Source organism: Hypanus sabinus, chromosome 14 (genome assembly GCF_030144855.1).
Source record: "Hypanus sabinus isolate sHypSab1 chromosome 14, sHypSab1.hap1, whole genome shotgun sequence".
Taxonomy (NCBI): domain Eukaryota; kingdom Metazoa; phylum Chordata; class Chondrichthyes; order Myliobatiformes; family Dasyatidae; genus Hypanus; species Hypanus sabinus.
This window is the reverse complement of record NC_082719.1, coordinates 108,753,835-108,770,652: the sequence shown is the minus strand read 5'-3', so window position 1 is coordinate 108,770,652 and position 16,818 is coordinate 108,753,835. Positions and strand designations below refer to the sequence as shown.

Sequence of the window (16,818 nt, the reverse complement as noted above, 5' to 3'; positions counted from 1 at the left end):
GAATCCCTACAAAATTGTTCAGGGTTTTTCCTGATCAGAAGTCCTGGACAGCAATGAAATCCAGAATCTGCTGAGAGCCAGATCAGAGGCATTCAAGTCTGGAGATCAAGAATGCTGCAAGAGTTGCAGGTACGATCTCCGGAAAGCCATCTCGAGCAAAGTGGAGATTCCGGACTAGACTGGAATCAATGAGGAAATACTTGACAGCTGTGGCAAGGTTTGAAAGCCATAACCCCCTACAAAGCTAAATCTTGTGACATAGGGGACAACAGAGCTTTGCTTCCAGATGAGCTCAGTGCCTTTTATGCTCACTTTAATCACCAGATCAGAGAGGAACCATCATGCACCTCCATGTCTCCTGATGATCCTTTGGTCTCAGTATCTGAAGATGATCAGTGGGCTGCCTTCAAGAGAGTGATTCCAAGGAAAGCATCTGGTCTGGACGGAGTACCTGGCTGAGTACTGAAGACCTATGCCGACCAACTGGCTGGTGTACTCACAGATATCTTCACCCTCCTGATCCAGCATTGTGTGGTACCCACCTGCTTAAAGCAGGCTTCAATCATACCAGTGCCCAAGAAGAGCATGATATCCTGTCTAAATGATTGTTGCCCATCCTCAGTGATGAAATGCTTTGAGAGGCTGGTGTTGAAGCCTGAAAACCTCCTTGAACAACCTCACTTGTGGACAGCTGCAGCTCCTGACAAACCCAGTTAGGGAGCTGGAGCTGGATCATTCGAGAAGAAGAGGCAGAAATAGACAGAAGTTTCAGAGAGATAGTCACCCCTAAAAGTCAGGAGACAGGTAGCTGGGTGACTGTCAGGAGAGGGAAGGGGAATAGACAGGAAGAGCAGAGCACCTCTGTGGCCGTTCCCACCAATAATAAGTTTTGGATACCGTTGGTGGGGACGACCTACCAGGGACAAGTTACAGTGGTCGCGTTTCTGGCACCGAGACTGGACTCTCAGAAGGAAGGGAAAGAGGTGCCAGTAATGATAGGGGATTCAATAGTTAGAGGGACAGGTAAGAGGTTTTGTGGGAGAGATCGAGAATCCCGGATGGTCTGTTGCCTCCCTGGTGCCAGGGTCCGCGATATCTCGGATCGAGTCCTCGGTATTCTCAGGAGGGAGGGTGAGCAGCCAGATGTCATAGTCCATGTTGGGACCAATGATGTGGATAGGAAGAAGGAGGAGGTCCTGCAAAGAGAGTTTAGGGAGTTAGGTATAAAGTCGAAGGATAGGACCTCCAGGGTTGCAATGTCAGGATTGCTACCTGTGCCACGTGCTAGTGAGGCCAGAAATAGGAAGATAATGCAGCTAAATACGTGGCTAAGGAGATGGTGCAGGAGGGAAGGCTTCATGTTTCTGGACAATTGGGCCTTGTTCCAGGGAAGGTGGAACCTGTTCTGATGGGGCGGGTTGCACCTGAACTGGAGGGGCACGAACATCCTTGCGGGAAGGTTTGCTAGTGCTGCTCCGAGGGGTTTAAACTAGATTTGCAGGGAGAGGGAAACCAGGGTATTAGAGCAGATAGTGAGGTGGAGGAGGATAAAGGTCACGTGCGAACTGCAAGTATAGTGCATGGAGTAAAGCCAGATCTAACATATAAAGAGGCTTTGAGGAATAAAGGGTGTAAAGGTAGTAAGGTAGAAGGGCTAAAATGTGTGTACTTCAATGCAAGAAGCATCAGGAACAAAGGTGATGAACTAAGAGCTTGGATACATACATGGAATTATGATGTAGTGGCCATTACAGAGACTTGGCTGGCACCAGGGCAGGAATGGATTCTCAATATTCCTGGATTACAGTGCTTTAAAAGGGATAGAGAGAGAGGGGGGAAGGGGAGGGGTGGCATTACTGGTCAGGGATACTATTACAGCTACAGGAAGGGTGGGTAATGTAGCAGGATCCTTTTTTGAGTCAATATAGGTGGAGGTCAGGAACAGGAAGGGAGCTGTTACTCTACTGGGAGTATTCTATAGGGCCTCCTGGTAGTGGCTGAGATACCGAGGAGCAGATTGGGAGGCAGATTTTGGAAAGGTGCAAAAATAACAGGGTTGTTATCATGGGTGACTTTAACTTCCCTAATATTGATTATCACTTGATTAGTTCCAATGATTTAGACGGGGCAGTGTTCGTTAAGTGTGTCCAGGATGGATTCCTGTCACAGTATGTTGACGGGCCGACTAGGGGGAATGCCATACTAGATCTAGTATTAGGTAATGAACCGGGTGAGGTCACAGATCTGTCAGTGGGTGAGCATCTGGGGGACAGTGATCACTGCTCCCTGGCCTTTAGCATTATCTTGGAAAAGGTTAGAATCAGAGAGGACAAGAAAATTTTTAATTGGGGAAGGGCAAATTATGAGGCTATAAGGCAAGAATTTGCAGGTGTGAATTGGGATGATGTTTTTGCAGGGAAATGTACTATGGACATGTGGTTGATATTTAGGGATCTCTTGCAGAATGTTAGGAATAAATTTGTCCAGGTGAGGAAGATAAAGGGTGAAGGAACCATGGGTGACAAGTGAGGTGGAAAATCTAGTCAGGTGGAAAAAGGCAACATACATGAGGTTTAGGAAGCAAGGATCAGATGGGTCTATTGAGGAATATAGGGTAACAAGAAAGGAGCTCAAGAAGGGGCTGAGGAGAGCAAGAAAGGGGCATGAGAAGACCTCGGTGAGTAGGGTAAAAGAAAACCCCAAGGCATTCTTCAATTACGTGAAGAACAAAAGGATGACAGGAGTGAAGTTAGGACTGATTAGAGATAAAGGTGGGAAGATGTGCCTGGAGGCTGTGGAAGTGAGCAAGGTCCTCATTGAATACTTCTTTTCAGTATTCACCACTGAGAGGGAACTTGATGACGTTGAGGACAATATGAGTGAGGTTGAAGTTCTGGAGCATGTTGATCTTAAGGGAGAGGAGGTATTGGAGTTGTTAAAATACATTAGGACAGATAAGTCCCTGGGGCCTGACTGAATATTCCCCAGGCTGCTCCACGAGGCAAGGGAAGAGATTGCTGAACCTCTGGCTAGGATCCTTATGTCCTTAATGTCCACGGGAATGGTACCAGAGGATTTGAGGGAGGCGAATGTTGTCCCTTTGTTGAAAAAAGGTAGTAGGGATAGTCTGAGTAATTATAGACCAGTGAGCCTTACATCTGTGGTGGGAAAGCTGTTGGAATAGATTCTTAGAGATGGGATCTATGGACATTTAGAGAATCATGGTCTGATCAGGGACAGTCAGCATGGCTTTGTGAAATACAGATCATGTCTAACAAGCCTGATAGAGTTCTTTGAGGAGGTGACCAAGCATATAGATGAGGGTAGTGCAGTGGATGTGATCAACATGGATTTTAGTAAGGCATTTGACAAGGTACCACATGGTAGGTTTATTCAGAAAGTCAGAAGGCATGGGATCCAGGGAAGTTTGGCCAGGTGGATTCAGAATTGGCTTGCCTGCAGAAGGCAGAGGGTCGTGGTGGAGGGAGTACATTCACATTGGAGGGTTGTGACTAGTGGTGTCCCACAAGGATCGGTTCTGGGACCTCCACTTTTGTGATTTTTATTAATGACCTAGATTGTGGGGGTAGAAGGGTGGGTTGGCAAGTTTGCAGACGACACAAAGGTTGGTGGTGTTGTGGATAGTGTAGAGGATTGTCGAAGATTGCAGAGAGACGTTGATAGGATGCAGAAGTGGCTGAGAAGTGGCAGATGGAGTTCAACCTGTAGAAGTATGAGGTGGTACACTTTGGAAGGACAAACTGATGAAGCTCTATAAAACTCTGGTTAGGCCACACTTGGAGTACTGTGTCCAGTTCGGGTTTCCTCACTATAGGAATGATGTGGAAGCATTGGAAACAGTACAGAGGAGGTTTACCAGGATGCTGCCTGGTTTAGAGAGTATGGATTATGATCAGAGATTAAGGCAGCTAGCGTTTTACTCTTTGGAGAGAAGGAGGCTGAGAGGAGACATGTTAGAGATATACAAGGTATTAAGAGAAATAGATAGCATGGACAGCCAGTGCCTCTTCCTCAGGGCACCACTGCTCAATACAAGTGGACATGGCTATAAGGTAAGGGGTGGGAAATTCAAGGGGGATATTAGAGGAAGGTTTTTTACTAAGAGAGTGGTTGGTGAGTGGAATGCACAGCCTGAGCCGGCGGTGGAGGCAGATACACTCATGAAATTTAAGAGACTACTAGACAGGTATATGGAGGAATTTAAGGTGGGGGGATATATGGGAGGCAGGATTTAAGGGTCGGCACAGCATTGTGTGCTGAAGGGCCTGTACTGTACTATTTAGGTTCTGTGTTCTAAATTACCTAGGGTTACACATCGCCTTCTATTTTTCTAATTTTTCTAAGCTCCATGTACAAAATATTGCCATAGAAAAGCAGCATCCATCACAAAGATCCTCACCCCCCCAGACAATGCTCTTTTCTCACTGCTGCCATCTGGTAGAAGGTACAGGAGCCCCAGGACTCGTACCTCCAGATTCAAGACAGTTACTATCCCTCAACCATCAGGCTCTTGAACAAAAGAGAATAACTACACTCATTTAAGGACTTCGTTATATTGTTATTTCATACTTGTTATTTATTGCTATTTATTTATATCTGCATTTGCTCATTTTGTTTAGAGTTAACAGTTCCTGATGTTTACTGTTACTGTTCTATAGATTTGCTAAGAATACCCGCAGAAAAAGATCTCAGGGTTGTATGTGGTGACATGTATGTACTCTGATAATAAATTTACTTTGGACTTTGAACTTTGTTGGTGGTAAGTTGTTGGAAGGGATTTTGAGGAACAGGATCTTGCCACATTTGGAGATTAAGGACTGCTTTGTGCTTGGGAAGTCGTGTCTGACAAACTTATTGTTCTTTCAAGAGGTAACCAAGAAGGTAGATGAGGGTCGGCAGTAGCTGTTGTCTTTATAGACTTTATCAATGCCTTCAGGGAGGCCCCTCTTGTCATCTTGGAGCATTCAGTGGTATATCAAGTGGTCCATTGAATTAGCCTTCTGAAGTTTGTCAGGCAGAGGTTTCTGTACTTACTATCTTCTGCAAGCTTTTCTTTTCGCTAGTTAAGGCCCCTATTTGTATACCTTCTGAACTGTGTCTATGATCCAAAGCTCCATTGAGCTTGTTATCTCGGGAATTCTGTGTTCTTATTGCTGATGGCCAGTTCCTGCTGTTGGCAGTCTGGCCAACAATGAATTCAGTCAGTGGACCTGATCTACAAGAGTAGAAAGAGTATACTGATTCCTGATAATGCCATAATGACTGTACTTAGATTTTCAGACTTTTGACAAGGTGCCACGCATGAGGCTGTTTAATAAGTTAAGACATAGCCATCAGGTGTGAGGTGCTCTCAGGGCTGCTGTACTGGTGCAGGTGTGGCCCTTCCCCCGCTCCTTCAGCTCGGAAATCACCCGAGCTGTCTTCAGATTCATCTGAGGATCCAAGATGGAGTGGGTCAGGTGCACAAGTCCCTGGACAATGGGGGCAAAAACGTTCCCAATGTTGCCCTCACCCTGATGGCTAGCTTCGTGTGTGGCTGCATCAGTTGTGTGTGGATCCCAGGTATGTGGGCACCAAGTACCACTATGTGCCCAGGTTCTACCTGTCGCCCTGGCTACGAAGGATGGGTCTGGCCCCTTTCCCACGCAACACCCCTGTCAGCTGGCCATTGCCGCCATACCCGTCCTTCGTAGAAAAGTTCTTCCAGGTCAATGTCTTTGACCACAGGGCCATTAGGCAGTGGTTGGCATGTAATGTCCTGCAGGCACTGCAGGAGAAGGACATGATGGACACAATAGGGTGGTTCCCTGAGCAGACCGTCCAGTTCATCTGGGAAAAATGCCTCATCGCCAGACCTCACCAACAGGCACCAAGATGTCGCCTGATTGGCATTGAGAGGGGCCCTCCCAGTCCGATCCCTCCTGTACGCCCGGAATGTCGTCTCCACATTCCGCTGCTCACGGGAGGACTGCAGTGAGGAGGAGTCGGTGACCCACCTCTTTGCACACTGTGGGTTCGTGGAAGAGGATGGAAAGGACAGTGTCAAGATTCATCCCCAGCAGCTACGTAACAGAGGACTCTCTGATCTGTTCCTGGGGACACACATGGAGACCAACATCTGGTGCTGCTGGCAGATCATCAACTCGGTGAAAGACGCTCTTTGGTCAGCTCGAAACGTGATGGTCTACCAGCACATGGAGATGCCCATGGGAGAATGTCGCCGACTGGCACATTCTCGGCTGCAGGAGTACGTGCTGAGGGACGCACTGAAACTTGGTGCAGCTACCGCAAGGGCCCAGTGCGGAAGGACCACAGTTTAGGGTTCTTTTCTCGTGGGAGTTGAGGGGTAAGGGGGGGGCGGGGTTTATACCCCTCAACAAGAGTATGTAAATATGAAATAACAAAGTGCCACCTGGGTGGCTAAAAGTGTGGGAATGTAAAGACTGTAATGGAAACATTTGTAAAGGATTGAGAGTCATTGAATGGTTTATTGTACATAATTTTATTTTTAAATAAAGTATATTTTGCTTAATAAAAAAACAAGTTAAGATATACTAGGAAAGGTACTCGCATGAATAAGGCCAGTGGCTGATTGGCAGGAGGCAAAGAGTGGGAATAAAGGGAGCCTTTTCTGATTGGCTTCTGGTGACAAGTGGTGTTCCACAGAGGTCTGCAGTGAGACTGCTTCTCTTTAGGAAATATGTTAATAGAGTTGGATGATGGAATTGATAGCTTTGTGGCCAAGTTTGTGGATGATATGAAGATAGGTGGAGGGACAGGTAGTTTTGAGGAAGTAGGGGGGCTATAGAAAGACTTAGACAGATTAGGAGAGTGGACACAGAAGTGGCAGTTGGAATACCATTTCAGGAAGTGTATGGTCATGCACTTTGGTAGAAGAACCAAAAGGATTGACTATTTTCTAAATGGAGAGAAAATTCAAAAATCTCAGGTGCAAAGGGACTTGGGAGTCCTTGTTCAGGAGTCCCTAAAAGTTAATTTATTCCTAAAAGGGAATAGAAGGATAGAATGTACATGCAAGGATGTAATGTTGAGACTTTATAAAGCAGTGGTAAGGCCTCATTTGGAGTATTATGAACAGTTTTGGGCCCCTTATCTGAGAAAGGATATGCTAACATTGGAGGGGATCAAAGGAGGTCCACAAAAATGATTCTGGGATTGAAAGGCTTGTCATATAAAGAGCGTTTGATGTTCTGGGCCTTTACTCAGTGAAATGCAGAAGAATGAGGGTGACTTCATTGAAATCTATCGAATATTGAAAGGCCTTGATAGAGTGGATGTGAAAAGGATGTTTCGTATGGTGGAGGAAGCTGAGACCAGTGGAGTCTGCCTCAGAACAGAATGGGGAAGTTTAACAGAGATTAGCAAGGCAAGTTCTTTGCATCATAAAGCAAGGGTGTAAGACAAATGTGCAGAATTAGGTCATATAGCCCATCGAATCTGCTTTGCACATCGCCTTGGCTCATTTATTATTCTGCTACCTTCTTACTGTAACCTTATTAATAGAAAATCTATCAATCTCTGCCTTAAATATACCCAACGCTTTGAGCTCCACAGCTCTCTGTGGCAGTGAATTCCACAGATTCACCACCCTCAGGATAATGAAATTTCCTCTGTCCTAAATTCCCTTTTATTCTGAGGCTATGCCCTCTGGCCCTCAATCTCACTATACGAAGCTTCCTCTCTACATAAATTCTACCAAGACCTTTCAATATTTGATAGATTTCAATAAGATTCCCCCTTCCCCCATTCTTTTAAACTCCAGTGAGTACAGGCCCAGAGCCATGAAACACTCCCCATACATTAACCCTTTCAGTCTTGAGATCAGTCTTATGAGCCTTTCCAATGCAAGCACATTCTTTCTTAGAGAAGGTTCCCAAAACTGCTCACGTTTTTCCAACTACGTTATAATTCCACAATGTGACTCCTTGCTTTTATATTCTGTTCCTCTGAAAATGAATGAGAATATTACATTTGCTTCCTTATTGCCAACTCAGCCTTCAGATGAACCCTTAGACATTTCCTGCATAAGAATTCCCAAATCCCTTTGCACCTCTTTTTAAATTCTCTGCCCATTGAGAAAATGTTACTTTGGTCAACTCTTTACCCAGTGGTCTACACTTTTGGACCTGTTTTGGATGACTATAAATAATAGTTGCAATACCTGGAACTTGTTTATTGTCAGTTAAGAAATAAAATTATTTGAAAGAAAACACAAAAAGCTGGCAGAACTCAGCAGGCCAAACAGCATCTATGGGAGGAGGTAGTGACGACGTTTTGGACCAAAACCCTTCATAAGGAGACTCTTCCTGAAGAAAACCCTTCAAAAGAAAACACTTCTATGAAGAATTATGACAGACTAACATGTGAAGAAATCTTGGATGTTGATTGCACTGGACCCTACTGACTTCGTGGTGGATCATAGAAAGATAGAAACCCTACAGCACAATACAGGCCTTTTGGACCAGAAAGCTGTGCCGAACATGTCCCTACCTTAGTATTTAATCCTTGGGTTCCAGTGACATCATCGTCAAGAATGGCAGCTTAAGTCACTAGCTCCTCCATAAAAATGCGTATTAAGCCCTGTTAACCCATCAAATATAGTATTTTTTGAAAAATATTTGAACTGAAAAGGGGCAAAAATGGGGAAAGGAATGGAAATAAAAAAAGCGACACTTCGGAGCCTGTGGCCGAGAGGAGCGCAGCGAGCAGCTATTCTACCCGACCGCGTGCTAGCGAGGCGGCCGCTGGGCCTCATTCAGGCGAAACGGCGAGTATGATTGAAATCCTGGAAGAGAAAAGGGAGTTCAGGAAAGAAACAGAGCAGCAGCTCTGTAATATTAAGTCAGAGCTCGCCAGCGTCAATCAAAAAATAGTGGTGGCAAAAACTTGAATTGAGAAGGTGGAAGATCGCGTTCAAAACGTGGAATGGATACTGAGTAAGACAATAAAAATATTAAATCAGCAAGAAGGTAAATTGCTTGACCTGGAGAGAAGATCACAGCGGAAAAATATCAGAATCTATAACGTTCCCGAAGGAGCGGAGGGCTCATCTATGACGGAGTTTGTCGGAAAGTTACTGCGGGACGCGCTGGATCTTCCCTCGGCTATGAAGCTGGAAGTCAAAAGAGCCCATCGTGCGCTGGTCCCGAAACCTACCCGGGATAGAAAGCCATGCTCAATAATAATTAAACTCCTTCAGAACAGCACCAAGACGGAGATTCTATGAAGGGCCTGGGGTAAGACGAAAGTGTTTTTAGACGATAAATTATATTTCAACCAAGATTACCCCCCCCCCCCGTGGTTCTGCAGAAACACAAAGAATACCCTGAAGTAAAGCAAATACTACAGACATGAAGGCCAGAGGGTTGCCCATTAGCATGACCAAAACGAAGGAAAGCCTGGCTGAGGAATTGTCCCGCTCGGATTGGGAAATAGTGCGAGAAATGAGAAGGCAGGAGACGGGAGGAGACCGAGAGAAACATATCAGGAAAGACCGTGAGTTTCCCAAAGACAGTCCTCACATCCTTCAGAAGAGCCATAAGGTTTGGCTAACTTTAAAAATGTTGAGAAGCTAAACAAAAGCAAAAGTACATGGTGAAATACTTATCTCGAGAAATACTTATTATAATGTGGATTTTATATTACTTAGTTGTTATTCTTTATTTGCTCACTTACTCCTTTTTCCCCACCAAAATGACTATATATATATGTGTGTGTGTGTGTGTGTGTGTATATATATATAGGAGGAGTACACAGGGAAATCTTTTCTGTGTAATGGATTTGTTCACTGACTTTTATGAATACTGCAATGGGGGCCCTCAACTCACAAGTAGGAGGGGTTATCCCACACAGCTAGACATTTCCTCTAGCTCAACGCAGGGTCATCTACCAGAGACCTCAGCCTTGGAATCACACATTCGTTGCCATTTTTGTTATTATTTGCATTTCTTGGTTCTTATTTGTTCAGGGTCGATTAAGTTTTAGTCTGCTAATTTCAATGATACGTTGACAGATAAATACAGATGGCTAAGGACAAAGTAAAATTCATTTCATTTAATGACAATGGGCTTTTAATGCGGCTATTAAATCCAATCAAACGTAATAGAATTTTATCCAAAATGAGAAAAGAACAAGACCATGTAGTATATTTACAGGAAACTCATGTAAGTGAGAATGAGCATAGAAAACTAAAGAGAATGGGCTTCACTAATCTGTTTTTCTCCTTATATAAATCAGGACATAGGAGAGGAGTTGCTATTCTTATCTCAAGTAAGCTAAATTTTGAAAAAGTATTTGAAATGGGAGATAAAGAGGGCAGATATATTCTGGTAAGGGGGAATATAGATGGAAATTCAGTTACTATATTGAATATATATACACCCCCGGGAAGTGATATTGGTTTCTTTTAGAAAATTACTGATATTATGGTAACGGAAACAGAGGGTCTCCTGATATGTGAGGGAGACTTAAATTTACAATTACAAACAGACTTAGACTTTCCAATAGAAAAACCTATGAAACAAAATCTTTACATAAGAAAGTTAATACACTTTTTGAGGATGTTGGTTTAATTGATATATGGAGGGACCTTTTCCCCGACAGAAGGGATTACACTCATTATTCTGCTCCCCATTCTGTATATACAAGAATAGACTATTTCATAACATTTGGAAAAGACAAAGACAAAATAAACACCTGTGGAATTGGGACAATAGATGTAAGTGACCATGCACCTGTATATTTATCTGTTGATTTTGACCTACAACCAAAGAATACTATTTGGAAACTAAATTCAAGTCTACTCAATGATCTGTACTTTAAGGAACAAATTAAAAAAGAAATTAGTCTCTACTTAGAATTTAATGATAATGGAGAGGTTTCACCTCCCATTTTATGGGATACTCTGAAGGCTGTCTTAAGAGGGAAAATTACAGTGATTATCTTCATATAAGAAAAAAACAAGGAATAAAACATTAGAGGAATTACAAAATAGGCTGAAGGAACTAGAGAAAAAACACAAATTGAATTTGGCACAGGATACATCAGGGGAAATTTAAAAAATTAGGAATGAAATTAATAGTTCGGCTACTCAAGAAATCAGGAAAAATTTAATGTTTCTGAAACAGAGACATTATGAAAGTGGATTGAAATCTATGAAAATACTGGCGTGGAAACTGAAAAAAACGATAGAAGAAAATACAATTCATAGAATTAGGGACCCAAGAACGAAAATGATAAAAAAATAAGCTAAGTGAAATTCAAGAAGCTTTTGAAGTGTTTTACAAAACTCTATATTCCAAAGTTCCAGGGGGAAGCATAACCCAAATTGACACCTTCTTGAATTCTCTAGAGTTACCCACTTTAAGCGAAGAACAAAATAGAACGATGACTGCTGACATAACTGAAGTTGAATTAAAAGCTGCAATTAGTAGGCTTAAATTAAGCAAGTCACCAGGATCAGATGGGTATACGGCAGAGTGGTACAAAGAATTTAAAAATGAGTTAATTCCTGTTCTACTCCACACACTGAACTGGGCTCTAAAAAAGGCACAAATGCCACCCAGTTGGAAGGAAGCGATAATCTCAGCTATACCGAAAGAACGCAAGGATAAAATGTAATGAGGGTCATTTAGACTAATATCCGTTCTTAATGCAGATTATAGATTATTTACCTCCATCATGGCCAAACGATTAGAGGAGTTTCTACCCATACTGATATGTAACGATCAGACAGGTTTTATACGACAACGCCAGACACAATATACAAAGGACACTTCACATTATGGATCATATACAAAAAAACAAAATCCAAGCAATAGTGATAAACGTGGACGCTGAAAAAGCATTTGATTTGGTTAATTGGAATTTTCTTTACAGAGTTTTACATAGATTTGGTTTCCAAGACAATTATTAAAACTATACAGACACTCTATGACAATCCTACTGCTAGGATTAAAATCAATAGATATTTATCAAGTAGTCTTACCCTAGAAAGGGGCACGAGACAGGGTTGTGCCTGGTCACAACTACTCTTCGCATTATATCTGGAGTCATTAGCTCAATACATCAGACAAAATGAAGATATCAGGGGAATTACTATTAAAGGGACAGAGCATAAATTGGCTTGTTACGCAGGTGACATTTTGATCTATCTAGGGCAACCAATGTACTCTTTACCTAAATTGATGCAATCCTTTGAACAATATGGTCAATTATCAGGATACAAGATCAACATAGATAAAACCCAATTACTTTCATATTACTATAGCCCACCAAGAGATATTGAAAATCAATACCCCGGCACACAGGGTCTTTCAAATATTTGGGCATCATTATGCCAAAAGATTTGGCAAAATTATCAGAATGTAATTACCAGCCTTTATATAAAAAATTAAGGAAGATGTGGCAAGATGGAACCTGATTCCTTTTTTCAGTCTCAGTTCAAGGATTGAGTCTATTAAAATGAGTATACTGCCCAGACTGTTGTATCTCTTTCAGACCCTACCAATAGAGATTAATCAAAATCAATTCAATGAATGGAACAAGATGCTATCAAGGTATATTTGGCAGGGTAAAAGGCCTAGAGTTCATCTCAAAACTTTGCAATTAGCAAAAGAAAAGGGGGGATGGGGCCGACCTTCTCTTCGAGTTTATTATTTTGCAGCAGAGTTGAGAGCTGTGATATGTTGGTGCAACCCATCGTATGACGCTCAATGGAAAAACATTGAGGAGTGGGTACTTCCCATCCCCATACAAGCAATTTTGGCTGATAACAACCTGCAAAGCTACATAAATACTATTGATAACCCATGGGTGAAATTGACACTTAAAATATGGAAAACTACTATAAAAGAATATAATCTAGAGGGAGATACTGCAATTCTTAAATGGTGTACATATGACTCGGATTTTACACCAAATAAATTGGATGCTAGATTTAAGGACTGGGCAGCTAAAGGATTAACAGTTCTTTGCAGCATAATGTAAGAAGGAACACTGTTCAGTTTTGAAATGCTTAAAGAGAAACACTTACTAGAAAAGCCAAGATTTTTATCGGTATTTACAGATGCGACAATGTGTTAATAAGATGCTTAAAAATGTAACCAAGGCAAATACATGCTTGATAGAGCTCTTTAGAAAAGCATATAATTCAGATAATGGAAGTAGAATCATTTCAAGCATGTATAAGGGGTTGTTAAATCTTAAAACACATTTGACTTCATACATTAAAACAAAATAGGAGAAGGAAGGAGGGATAATTATATCTGAGGAAGAATGGAAAACAATAAGGAGGTATCAATGGAAGTGTACCAGTTCACAGAAATGGAGGGAGTTTGGATGGAAAAACTTGATAAGATATTTTATTACACCCTCTCAGAAATCCCATTATGATAATAACCTCCCTGTTTGCTGGAGAAATTGTGGAAATCAAAATGCAAATCATTATCATATTTTTTGGGACTGCCCTGTTATCAAAAACTATTGGAGGGGGATACACAATGCCCTACAAGACATCTTTAAATGTGAAATGCCCTTAGAGAGTATGGCCATATATTTTGGATGTATACCTCAAGAATGGTTGAAAAGAGATAAATATTTAATGAATATACTGTTGGTGGCTAGTAAAAAGACTCTTACTAGGAAATGGTTATCACAGGAGAGCCCAACTTTAAATACATGGATGGAAATTACAATGGACATTTACAAAATGGAGAAGAAAACAGCATCTGATTCATACTGGAGCAATTTGATTCATATTGGGAGAAATGGTTTAACTACATAATGGCTCATAGGCCTGATTTTATTCTCACAAATCAATGAATATGTTGTAACAAAAGATTACTCCCTACTTGTACATAGTTCTTTCCTTTTGCTTGTTTTTTCTTTCTACTCATTTCTATAAGTGTATACCTCAGATAAATACTTTGTGGAGATTTGTGATATATATGATTATATGATATATATGTACGGTATCTGAAGTACATCTTATGGAAATGTTTGTTTGATGATGAACTTCAATAAAAAAAGTTACAGAAATTAATCCTTAATCCTCAGTCGTGCTTGCCAAGGCCTTCTCATGGTCCCTTCTGGCTCTCCTAATTTCATTTGTAATCTCCTTCCTGCTAGCCTTATAATCGTCTAGATCTCTAACATTACCCAGCTCTCTGAACCTTTTATAAGCTTTTCCTTTCTTCTTGACTGGATTTACAACCACCTTTGTACACCACGGTTCCTGTACCTTATCATCCTTTCACTGTCTCATTGCAACGTACCTATGCAGAACTTCACGCAAATATCCTGAACATTTGCCATATTTCTTCCGTACGTTTCCGAGAACATCTGTTCCCAATTTATGCTTCCAAGTTCCTGCTTGATATCCTCATATTTCCCCTTACTCCAATTAAGCACTTTCCTTATTTGTCTGTTCCTGTCCTTCTCTAATGCTATGGTAAAGGAGATAAAAATGTGATCACTAACTCCAAAATGCTCTCCTACTGAGAGATCTGACACCTGACCAGGTTAATTTCCCAGTACCATATCAGGTACAGCCTCTCCTCTTGTTGGGTTATCTAAATATTGTGTCAAGAAACCTTCCTGAACACACTTAACAAACTTCATCCCATCTAGACCCCTCGCTCTAGGGAGATGCCAATCAATATTTGGGTAATTAAAATCTCCCACCACGACAACCCTGTTATTATTACACCCTTCCAGAATCTGTCTCCCTATCTGCTCCTTGTTTTCCTTGTTACTATTGGGAGGTCGATTTAAAAAAAACACCCAGTAGAGTTATTGACCTCTTCCTGTTCCTAACTTACACCCACAGAGACTTTGTAGACAATCCCTCCATGACTTCCTCCTTTTCTACTGTCATGCCACTGTCTCTGATCAACAGTGCCACGCCCCTCCTCTGTTGCCTCCCTCCCTGTCCTTTCTGAAACATCTAAAGCTTGGCAGTCGAAGTAACCACTCCTGTCCTTGAGCCATTCAAGACTCTGTGATGGCCGCAACATCATATCTCCAAGTACTGAGCCACGTTTTAAGCTCATTCACTTTGTTCATAATACTCCTTGTGATAAATTAAGACACATCTCAAACCTTCAGTCTGAGCGCATCCCTTCTCTATCACCTGCTTATGCTCCTCTCGCACTGTCTCCAAGCTTTCTCTATTTGTGAGCCAACCACCTCTTCCTGCATCTCTTCAGCTCGGTCCCCACCGCCCAGCAATTCTAGTTTAAACTCTCGGAGCAAGAAGGCTGTGAGTGAACGGCTGATTTCCAGAGCAAAGGCATTTTTACTACTTGCGGTAAAAGAGAGGCAAGACTGCGCAGGGTCTGACGTCAGCCAGTAGAGCGCGAAAGGTTTAAAAAGAAGATAGCCATATCCAGCGGGCAGCGGAGTGAGAGGGCCTTGGCTCAAAGGGCTTGGGTGGTAACGGGACGAGGCAAGGTAGGTTTACGTGTGTACTTGCGGAAAGGAGGAAGTATATGTGTGAGGCCAGTTTTCTGTGCTCAGTGTCAGATATGGGAGGTCCTGGAGTCTCCCATCCTCCTGGACGGTCATATCTGCACCTGGTGTGTCGAGCTGCAGCTCCTAAGGGACCGAATTAGGGAACTGGAGATGCAGCTCAATGACCTTCGCCTAGTCAGGGAGAGCAAGGAGGTGATAGAGAGGAGTTATAGGCAGGTGGTCACACCTGGGCCACGAGAGGTGGACAGGTGGGTAACAGTCAGGAGAGGGAAGGGGAAAAGTCAGGTACTAGAGAGTACCCCTGTAGCTGTACCCCCTGACAATAAGTACTCCTGTTTGAGTACTGTTGGGGTGGACAGCCTAACTGTGGGAAGCAACAGTAGCCATGCCTCTGGCACAATGTCTGGCCCTGTGGCTCAGAAGGTAGGGGAGGGGAGTGGAAGGCATTAGTGATAGGGGACTCTATAGTTAGGGGGTCAGACAGGCGATTCTGTGGACGCAGGAAAGAAACTTGGATGGTAGTTTGCCTCCTAGGTGCCAGGGTCTGGGATATTTCAGATCGCGTCCAAGATATCCTGCAATAGGAGGGAAAACAGCCAGAGTTTGTGGTACATATTGGTACCAATGACATAGGTAGGAAAAGGGAAGAGGTCCTGAAAAAAGACTACAGGGAGTTAGGAAGGAAGTTGAGAAGCAGGACCTCAAAGGTAGCAATTTCGGGATTACTGCCTGTGTCACACGACAGTGAGTATAGGAATAGAATGAAGTGTAGGATAAATGTATGGCTGAGGGATTGGAACAGGGGGCAGGGATTCAGATTTCTAGATCATTTGGACCTCTTGTTGGGCAAGTGTGACCTGTACAAAAAGCATGGGTTGCACTTGAATCCCAGGGGGATCAATATCCTGGCGGGGAGGTTTGTAAAGGCTACTGGGGAGAGTTTAAACTGGAATTGTTGGGGGTGGGAACCGAACTGAAGAGACTGGGGAAGAGGAGGTTGGCTCACAAATAGAGCAACCTTGTAGACAGTGCGAGGGGGAGGATAGGCAGGTGATAGAAAGGGATGCGCTTAGACTGAAGGTTTGAGATGTGTCTAACGCAAAGAGTATTGTGAACAAAGCAGATGAGCTTAGAGCATGGATCAGTACTTGGAGATATGATGTGGTGGCCGTTACAAAGTCTTGGATGGCTGAGGGACAGGAATGGTTACTTCAAGTGCCAGGTTTTAGACAGGAAGGGAGGCAAAAGAGGTGGGGCATGGCACTGTTGATCAGAGATAGTGTCACGGCTGCAGAAAAGGTGGAC

At 42.8% G+C, this 16,818-nt stretch overlaps 1 protein-coding gene across 3 annotated transcripts in view; it reads left to right on the top strand.

Moving 5' to 3' along the window:
- Positions 1-16,818, top strand: part of LOC132405061 (diacylglycerol kinase theta-like) — a 345,666-nt gene that overhangs the window by 129,035 nt on the left and 199,813 nt on the right. The gene's annotated exons all lie outside the window — the stretch shown is intronic.